At 38.8% G+C, this 10,992-nt stretch overlaps 1 pseudogene; it reads right to left on the minus strand.

The window, feature by feature from the left end:
• Positions 1–285: 285 nt before the first annotated feature.
• Positions 286–9,633, minus strand: LOC104432991 (annotated as a pseudogene).
• Positions 9,634–10,992: the final 1,359 nt, after the last annotated feature.

The raw sequence follows: 10,992 nt of genomic DNA on the forward strand, positions 1-10,992 counted from the left end.
GTTTCAAAGTTATGAATTTTTACTTCTTTTTATTGTTGTTTCAATTTCGAGTGGAGATCTGCATTTATCTCAAGCCAAATGTGTACTTATTGTCCCTTGCAAATGTTGATTTGAAGTCGCAATTTTAGTGACGTCACATTCAATTGAAGTCAGTCTTGAACAGAGGTGATCAGCGAGCAGATTGAGCTTCCGAAACCTTACAATATAGGCAAAAGAAAGACCAGACATCAACGGCTGATGCAGTAAGTTAAAATGAAGTTTCTCACACGTTTCAAGAAGCACTTAGGAATTGAATTCACTTTTCTCAGCTCATTTTCTCAATGAATACGCAAGTTCACAAGACTGCACGGACAAACCATGAAACTCTGCCCAAGAGACAATGAGAGCAGAGGAAGCTCTGTGCAAACCCACCAATTTTATAATTCTGAAGAGTACAAGAAGTAGATCCTTCTAATATCTCGTGATACAAAATGACGAGTTCACATTGGAACCGCATGCTTTGCTTTACATACACCTCCATGCAGGCAAACACTTGAGAATTATAAATTTTGCCGAGGCCCAATCCCTTTTTAGTGAAATTCATGGAAAAATCTGCAAAACCCTCGAGGCCTTTTTCTGTCTATGCTTCTTGGCACAGACGATGTAGACGAGCAAGTTCAAGAAGCTGAGCCCTGCTAGAAGCCAGAAGAAGTAGTCGAGGTGGCCCTTGTTCAAGTTATTGGATATCCACCTGACCTGCCTGCCGATGGTCGTGAGGAACGTCACGATTGTCAAGATCAAGAAGCTCATGTAATTCCCGAGAGAACTAGTCAAAAGGGACAGCACACTGCATAAGCTCCGCATGGCATCCGAAGCTTGGTCATAGAAGAACTCGAGCTTCCCGATGAAAGTGAATATCTCCACAGCATCCAGCAAGAAGTATTGTGGCGCTTGCCAAAGGATGCTCGTCGGCATGGCGACGTCTTCATCAGCCAAGCCAAGTTCTCTAGCAATATGGAGCTGCTTAATCTCCACTAAAGCAGCGGCTGACATGAAGAGAACTGATATAAAGAGGCCAATGCCCATCTGCTGCAACTCGGAAAAGCCTTTTTCCTTTACCGTGAATTACCTCACAATTGGAACGATGACCCCATCTTATAAATGGGCATCCAGAAAATCACGCTTATGACGTCGAAAGTAAATAGAGACACTGTAGGATTAGTGAAACAGCCAATGGAAGTATCCATCATTTCCCCTTGTTCCCCGAACATGGTAGTCACTGCGCGTATTCAGCAGGAAACGTGATTCCAATGGCCCAGATTGGGAACATACGGATCAAAATCTTCAGCTCCTCCACTCGAGTGACTGTACAAAGCCTCCACGCATTGGAAAAGCGCCCACTTTTGGACTTGGCATCAGTGACTATAGCAGCTTTATCAAGGCATCTATTATCATAGTAGAGATCGTCAGCCCTTTGGCCACCTTTGCAGTAGATAATTTATCATCTCCTCTGGCATGATAAGCAAAAAAGTGTATGGGGAACTAAGAAACTTGGTCTTGCACAGGTTCTCAAAATGAGTACGCGTGAAAATTTGGAATAGTATAATGGAGACATGAATAAAAGTCCAAAATTTGGATGCAAAACTAGCGAAGGTATTATTTAGTGGGTATTGTTCTTACGATATTTCGTAAGTGTGGTTGAAAACCTTCGACAGACGCATATAATCAAGATGAAGTGTTTCCCTACAGACGCTTATATGTCCAGATCCAAAGGTATTAGGTGTCCACTAACAAGTCTGTATACGTATGTATATTCTATAGATAAGCAGAAACACTAATTTACCAAATACTGGTTGAAAAATTCAAACGATAAGAGAAGAGAGGAAAAGACAACTTACTTCAACTCATCGCTGTGTTCTATTTTATGGCTTTCCTTCTATAGCAGGGTTCTTCTGTTTGTGTTTCATACAGGAGACTACCGTCCTCAGGGAAATCCACGTTCCACTAAAGGAAGGATGCGACCAAAATCTGACACATCCTTGTGATAGGGCTACCCCCTGGTTTCTGGAATCAATAGAGAGGCATGCCTGAGAAGAAATAAACAATAGAGATGCCCTAAAATAGTGCAGGAATACCGAATCCTAAGCCCCAACCCATGTTGTCTTGAATCTACTAGAGCACTTGATACAAGTTGAAGAAAGACCCCTTCTTCACTCACTTTCTCGGATTGGTGTCATCAAACTAATCGGTGCCAAAAGACGAAACACATGGTTTGATCCCCCCAGTACCTAGGCCAACCAGATAGAGTCCTAACAAAGATACCACATATTGGGCTGCGGTTGCTGAAGGGCAAACGGAGTCCACGCTTTCTGAAGGTTTCAATGCAGGTACTGTCGCAGAGAAGAGTCAGCCCACACACTTCTATAAAGAATGACAAACCAGTGTCATCAATCATAACTGTTCTACTTTTTTGCTGAACCCATAACTGTTTAAGATTACCAGAAGGCGAGGAAGAAAAGTTTATGGATAAAAGGTGTGCACGGTATGAAAGACAGCAGAATACGGCATCACTTATTTGCTCTAATCACCAGCAGCATTGGCATATTTCATCATGAACAAGAAAGTATCGTCCCAACTGGTTACGTAAAAAGATGTGTGTAACAAAGAATTAGCAGCTTCCTATCGTCACAGAGCTCATAAATTTCTGAATCATAAGAAGAAACAAGTTTGCTTCCTAGATGTTGAAAGCTCCATTGAGTTTTCTGCTAGATTTCTGTCCTCAAGGCATCCAGATGGAAGAATTATAAATAGAGAAAATGATACTAATAGTGTATAAACTCTGACTCAATAAATAATGTTATCCATGTATTTTAATTTATTTAATGTGGTCATTAAACTATTGCTAAATGTTCAATGTATATATTCTGGTTGATCAAACGATAAATTAGACATTATTTGATGTCATGGAATATAATATGTCGAGTTGGACATTTAAAATGAAGAGTTAGCATGTCCATATTTTTATCCATCTACTTTTATTCTCTAGTTAGAAAAGGAAAAAATGAATTAGGGCTTCGCAATCACTGACCCTTGCTTACTCGAAAGATTCAAGGGAAGATTTGAAGCTTCAACCAACACAAGAGTAGAACCCTTGCTTACTCGAAAGATTGGAACTTTTAGAAGATGACATCATAGCATTCATCATACACTGACCATGACAGCCTAAGGAAAACCTAAAGATTTCAATTTGGAAGCTAATATTGTGATATCCTAAATTTTCCATTCTATGTAATATGTTAGTAATATTGTGTTATTAAGAAATGGGAGCCATCTTTCTTCATATGGCATTAATGATACCATAATTCTCTCCCTCTCATGACCTTACTTTATTAGCTATTTGTAGCCTTTCTACTTGAACACTTCTTTTCATTTTCCACCAAGTATTTTAACTCAAATGCTCTTATTTGTGTCATGGAATCAACTCCTAAGATGACATCATTCATGACGTCTCTTGATAAACTTGAATTATTACAAATCAAATAATGATTCTCATTTATGCACCTACTTAGATGAATTTTGTGCTCTCTTCGATCATTATCTTTATTTAACAACTCAAATTAAGCCACTTGTTACCCATATACATGATCACACGCTCTTAATTTATGACGTTGAGCTTAGCTTGACAAATGATATCATGTATTACATCACCTCTTTTAACTTTAGTCTATTAACGCTCTTGATAAGTTTGAGTCCTCATTTATGCAATTTACTTGGCCAATGATGCTCTCTCTCTCTCTCTCTTTCCAATCAAATATCTCTTTTTAGTTTCTCACATTAAGTTCTCATTTGGTAACGATTCTATTCTCGGGAACTATTTTTGATTAAAAATGGTTTTTTCTAATTCAATTCGTGAGAACAATTTATGAATAAAAGAACGTGCTTGGTAACTATCAAAAATTTCTATTCTCGGGATAGAAATGTGTTTTGTAGTATTCTTAAATTCTTTTTTTTTTTTTTTAAATTTTTAATATTTTTATTATATTTATCTTTTTTTCTTCTTCTTCCTGTGTAGCCGGTTGTTGGCCATCGGCTATGGCTAGTGACCGGCTGGGCGAGGTCTAGTGAGATTGCCCGGCCAAGGCGAGCCTTGGCCTCGCTTGGCCTTGTCCAGGCGGTGCGAGGTCAGCGTCGTCTTGGCATGGCGAGGTGGGCTTTGCTGTGGCTTGGCGTCACTAGGGGTCGATGACGCTTCAAGGAGGTCGCTGGCCCTCGTCTAGCCAGTCACTAGCCATCGTTGAGATCGACAACTGGCCAAAAGGAAGAAGAAGAAAGGGGAAGATAAGAAAAGAGAAGAGAAGAAAAGAGGAGAAAAAAAAAAAAAAAGAATTGATTATAGAAATTATTCTTAGGAACAAGAAACAATTTTTTTCTACTTCTTAATTTTATTCCAAATCTATTCCCGAGAACAAAAAGATAAATTTTTATTCCTAAGAACAAAAATTTTACCAAACGAATTTCTGTTCTTTTTTCGTCCCGGGGAAAAAAAGAACATAAATAGTTGTTTCGGGAATAGTTACCAAACAGGACTTAAGTTACCTATAGTTTTTGGGTTGAAACACCGGTCTCCTTTTTGCACCTAGTGTTTATAATAACCCAAGGTCATCTTTACTTTAATCTTAGTTATTTGATCTTATCTCTTGATTACTTCTAAGTAGTCTTTAAAGTAAATTCGTTTGGTCATGTAATTCCATTTCAAAACACTTTTGAATCTTCAACTTTTTCCCAAATTTTTATCTTCCAATCTTTCAAGTAGGCAAGGTTCCACTCTTGAATTAGTTAAAGTTTCAAATTCCACCTTTTCGAGAGGGTACAATGTGATTTGATGGGCTTTATTCTCTTTTATTAAATTAGTTTTGTTAAAAGATTAGAAGTTGTCAATCTTTGTTATTGTCTATTTTTCCTTGAATGTAGTTAAGGTTTTGAGTTGTCCAAGTCTTTGTTCAAGTTAAGTAAAACTCTAAAGGCTAAGTTAGCTTGACCAAACTTAATAGCCATTAAACAATCAAGTCAAAAATACTAAGTAGATCAATCTAACTTAGCCCATAGCATCTTAGCCACCTTGAACAAAAACTTGGACAACTCAGAGCTTTGACCACCTTCAAGGCAAAACAAAGAAGAATAGAGATTAACAACTCCCAATCTTTTAACAAACTAGTTTGATAAAAAGAATAAAGCTCACTAAATCATCTTGTGCTCTCTTGAAAAGGTGAAATTCGAAGCTTCAACCAACACAAGAGTGGAACCCTTGCTCACTCGAAAGATTGGAAGATGAAAATTTGGAGAAAGTTGAAGAGTTGAAGCATCTTGGAATGGAATTACATGACCGGGGGGATGTATTTCGAAGGCTACTCAAAAGTTGTCAAGAGATAAGATCAAATAACCAAGGTTAAAATAATAATGACCTTGAGTTACAAACACTAGGTGCACAAGAGAGATAAAAGTGTTCCAATTCAAAAGTTACAAGTGACTTAATGTGAATAATATATTTGATTGGAAAGAAAGAGAGCATCCTTGGCCAAGTAAAAGGCATGAATGAGGACTCAAGATCATCAAGAGCATTAATGGACTGAAGTCAAAAGAGGTGGTGTAATATATGATATCATTTGTCAGGCTAAGTTTAATGTCACAAACCAATAGCACGTGGGTTATTTGTATGGGCGACAAGTGACCTAATTTGAGTAGCTAATTAAAGATGATGATTGGAGAGAGAATAAGATCATCCGGGTGGATGCATAAATAAGAATCATTATTTGATTTGTAGTAATTCAAGCTTATCAAGAAATGTCATGAATAATGTCATCCTAGGGGTAGATTTCGATGGCACAAATAAGAGCATGTGGATTGAAATACTCAGTGGAAAATGGAGAGAGGTATTCAGATAGAAAGGCTACAAGATAGAAAGGCTACAAGTGGCTAACAAAGTATGGTTACAAGAGAGGAAGAGAATATTGTAATAATTAATGCCATATGGAGATATATGGGTCTCATTTCTATATAAACAATATTGCTAACATGTTAGATAGAATGAAAATTTTAGTATGTCACAAACATGCTGGAACCATAGTGGAGAAACAGCTTTTCTTTTTCAATGCACGCGCGCGCGAGAGAGAGAGAGAGAGCTCAATTAACTTTGAGCAGTTTTATGCATTAACAAATGAAGAAGAAAGATGTCCATAAGTTCATAATTTTCCAAAGTGAAATGTCAGCACATCAACGTAAAACATGGAACGAAAGACGTGGGAAGTCACATAGCCAAAAATTGGCAAGTCACAGAGCAATGCTTAGACCCGACTCGACATTTCCTAGTGAAGGTTTTAACATCAACTTCAAAGTGCTTCAGCCAAAAATGAGGAAAAGAATAGTAGATAAGATATTAATCTCGAAATGAATTTTCAAATAAGTTGACCAAACAAGTTCACTAACGGAAGCAGAGAGTAAATGCAGCAGAGCAGTTATTAGAATGATTCAGATAAAGAAAAAACAATTCTGCAAGCTGCAGCAAAATTCAGCGATTCAAGTATAAGCACTCAAGCAAGAGCTTAAGCAAACTAGTGCTCCTTAAGCTAGAATTCATTAGTCATGTTATGGGGCCTGAATTGGTAAGCTTTGTCTGGATTCTGGGATAAATCAGCCTCTAAATCAGACCGCTTTATTTATCTTGACTCAACATATTTGTTAAAAACTAGAATAAAAGGGCAACTAAATAAAAGCATCTTCACGCTAAATGCATCAGCTACATGGATCCTCTCACATCACTATGCTTTATTTAGTATCAATTCTTCAATAAGATCCAAATACTAGGGATATTTCCTAAGACTTTCCGACCATATTGATTCACATATCTGCCACCCACTTAAACTTACATCTCATCATAAAGTCGTATCTTGTCACAGAACAACTGAAGACCGCACTAAGCATAAATGAGTTCCATCTATGAACTAGGTATGATCGCCAAATATTCACAATTACTAGAGGGATGTAATCATGCAAATACTGGAAATGGTCTCATCTAAGGGCCCGCTGTTTACAAGGAAAAGCATACTGGGGATTCATGAAAGGAGGTTTTGCTTTTAAAAAGCACTCACAGTGGAAGTATATTGTGGAAAATGCAGCTGTTGTCCAATATCTTCCCAATAAGCATCAACTAAAATAGCTCCAACTAAAGGTGTGAGACAGCAAGTTCCTTGCCAAGTGGTAACATCTCTCGCAGCCGATTCATGTCTCTTGTGTAAGTCTGTGGGTGAGGTAAGTAACAAGATTAGTGGCGATACCATAGTAGGGCAAACGTTCACAACACTCAGTGCCTGTAATTCATTCAACAAATGAATGGGGATTCCACAAAAACAGAAAGAATCCCTGAAATGGATAAACAGGATAAAAACCATTACCTAGGATGAAGGGGCAAGCTCTCCAATTTCCGGTTTTTCTTTTCAAGACAGGCTTTGCTTTGATGTCTACAGAACCATCTCCAGTGTACTGTCCGTAACTCTCGTCCTGGGTATTACAATAAACATGCAGAGATGAGAGGAGAAAAAACAAGTGAATCAATTTGCAAGTTGCTGACATTTCTTTTCATGTCTGTAATTGGTGCTTTGGTTCACACCATACAGTTTTCTTTGGCTTCAGCATTGGTATTGCTCCGAGAAATCACGTTAAGAGGGTCCAAAAGTATCACACCCAGGAGCCCATCCCGAGTGCAGTGCACCAGCACATATAAATAAGTCGGCATTTTGTTTATAAAAAGAAGATAATCAAACATACATCAATTGTATTTCAAGATTCAACTGTATTTCTTCTTTTTTATGCACCTGTAAAGACACCACAAAAACCCAAAAAAAATGACAGTCTTTTTATTTCAATGTTGAAAGTCCTTGTGGCAGCACGGTCTTTGTAGTTCTTCCCTCAGATGCTGCTTGGTTATACGAAGCAACAGGTATGGGAGACTGCAGCAGCAGGCTTCTTCCCCAAACAGATGCATATTTCCTATTAATCTCTGTTAGCAAGAAAGCAAGGTTATTCTCTCTCTCTCTCTCTCTCTCTCTCTCTCTACACAAGCATATTAGCTGATGTTCCTCCCTCTACTTCTTTATCACATTGCAATGAAGTCCTGTTTAAATCAGGATTATATCAATTATAAACTCTAGTCTGTGACTTGTCTTTGTGGTTATGTTGATCTACTGATTCCTAGACAAAGCCTCTGCCGTTGAGAAGGTGAAATGGCAACTCAAGGAGGGTGCATGCAAATTGATATGGTGTCTCATGTGGATGAAATTAAGCCCGTTTTAAGATTGACACCCTTATGGCGCACCAGCTTGCCACTCCCCTTAAGTTTTGCTCAGGCCACTGATGAACAGAAAACCATAGGTCGATTTCGAAATCCCACCGACACCCATATACGTGTTGGGGACAATTGCCACAGTTCAATTCCGATGATACTCGTGCACTTATTACAATTGGCAAGGTGGCAATGGCAGCTAGAGTAGAAAGTATGTGACTTGATGCCAAATTAGTATGTGACTGGCATCATTTTGCAATTTTTGTGATCAGATATACTCTAATGGTTACATGATATCTTCACTGAGCGATCAAACCACAACAGCTCTATGAAACAAGTTCGAATCCAAAATGCCAGTCGAGAAAATACAGGTTCAACCAGCAGCCAGCAACTGAAGCATATTAAAGATGAGTGCACATTCTTTTATTGTCCTTTCGGAACAGATTGAGTGAGAAGTTCACCTAGAGCATAATCTTCAAGTTAACATATCAGAGACAAAAGAGAGAAGCAACTAAGACATAAGATATTAAAGAACAAGAAAGACTGAAGGCCAGTAACTCTTAGAACTAGCTAGTCCATCCAGTAGACAAAGAAATAGAAGTTCTCAAACACGGGTTTATCCCAAATGGTCATCAGTAGACTCTCGAGTTTCAACCTTCAGAGCATTTTCAGAATCAAAGATTTCCACCAAGAAAGCATCAAAGCCACAACTCCTTATGTACACACACACACACACACACACACAAAAGAATCAAATCCAGAGATTTGGGAGGATACAACATACGATCCAAAGAAAGAAGTGGGGGCAGCTCGAAGAAAAACCTGCAAGACACCCTTCTTCTAATGGCCGTCTCTCGTCCTCTACAGAACCCATGTCTCCGACAGATTCCGGAAATCTTCAGTTACGAACTGGGGAAGAAGTGGAGCGGTTCAGGGGAAGGACATGCCTGGGACTGATCAACAGATGAAGACAAATGGGGAAAAGCAAGAATCTTGTTACGAATCTTTGCTATCCGACGCAACCCATACTGCCGTGTCGGGGGGTCTCACTCCACTCCTGATTGTACATACGACGAATTGTCCGAGATAAGGTTCTTGAAAATTTGAATTATTTCAAACGAAATGTACTTTGGTATGCCACCACCAATCAAGAGCTATGACACCGAAACTCGAGCTCAAGACTTGCAAACTGTCTTGGAATGGCATCAACTTCCACCCCGGGTCGGATGCACGTAATTGACGGTACCCCGTGTTCTTAAAGTAGTAAATGGGGACATCATTTATGACGTTTTGACATTCAAGAACTTTATGTTAGTGAATGGATGACACCAGACGTGGTGCCGACGAATGGCTGGCGCGAGGGAGAGCATCGGCAGATCGGGAATTTGAGGTTAGAGGAGTGTGACGAAAATCTTAATAAAAAAAAAATACCATCCTGGGTAATTTTACTTGAAATTTGAGAAAACTTTTGGATCATGAAGACTTTTCCCAATGCCACCCACAAAGCATAGCCTCCTTAGTGCCTTCATCTCCTCCCCTGTATTTGATTCGTCAGGACTGATTCCTTCTGAAGTTCAGAAGCGGAAAAATCCTTGGTTCAATTCCAGTAGCGTGTGGGAGACTGCAAAACTTGCCCCGTCCCATAAGGTCGATTCTATACACCTGTGACACAACAAGACTACCGATGCATCATTCCTCCAGAAGACATGTTTTCGTGACTTTGTCCCAAATATCACATCATAATTACTTTCTCATCCTCGTTCGCGAATCCACCATCATCGGGTGCATTACCAAAATCACAAGGTCGACATCCTCGCAAGAATTATTCGTGTTCGTGTCCTTGGGGTCGGGAACTGAGGCATTGTGGATGTGAATCTTCGCGATAATCATGCCCGTAGACTTCTCGTTTTGACGTATTGGAAAAAATTGTTTTGTCATCGCCGCTCCAAATGCATATGAGTCGAGCGTTAAATGCGCTGCTGAATACAATAGCGCGTGCAAGGGGACAAAGCTGGAACGAAAGGCAGCCCTGGAACATAATGATGCGCCACTCTCGGTCCATACTTTGTGTTGGAAACATGTCTCGAGTTTGAGATTAGGAATGAAACCCACTTTAAGTAGATTTTCTCAATTAAATACGTTTTTAAATATGAGTAGGTTTTCTGTTTTGGATCCAACTCTTTTCTAATGGGAAAGAATTGGGAAAAAGGCGGCTTTTTCCAATAATTACACCCTAAAACAATTCGAGAGTGAATCAATAGATTATTTAGTAAGGAATTGTGAGATTAAATACAGTGCCGGTCATTTGGTGTAATTGAGGACCGAGAAACATTAAGAGTGTTTGAGTTGATAGGAATTGCACACCGATTTTAGAAAAATAACACAAGCAAGTAATTCAAATAGATAAAATATTATAATAAAAAAAGAGAATCAAAAGAGGCACACTAGAAAAATTTGTTATGGAAGTTTACCCAAACTTGGATTACATATGTGCAAAGGGGCACCCTATGAACTTACTAGACTTCAGAGAAAGTACCAATACAATGATAATATTTTCCTAATATCAAAGCACAAAAGAAACCCAGAACACTTGCAATGATAAATCTACTTTTTCTTCTCTCTTTACCGCACACACTTGTTTTTCTTCTTTTGGCGGTAACAGCCCCTCTTTTTCTTTC

This window comes from Eucalyptus grandis, chromosome 2 (assembly GCF_016545825.1).
Source record: "Eucalyptus grandis isolate ANBG69807.140 chromosome 2, ASM1654582v1, whole genome shotgun sequence".
Classification (NCBI taxonomy): Eukaryota; Viridiplantae; Streptophyta; class Magnoliopsida; order Myrtales; family Myrtaceae; genus Eucalyptus; species Eucalyptus grandis.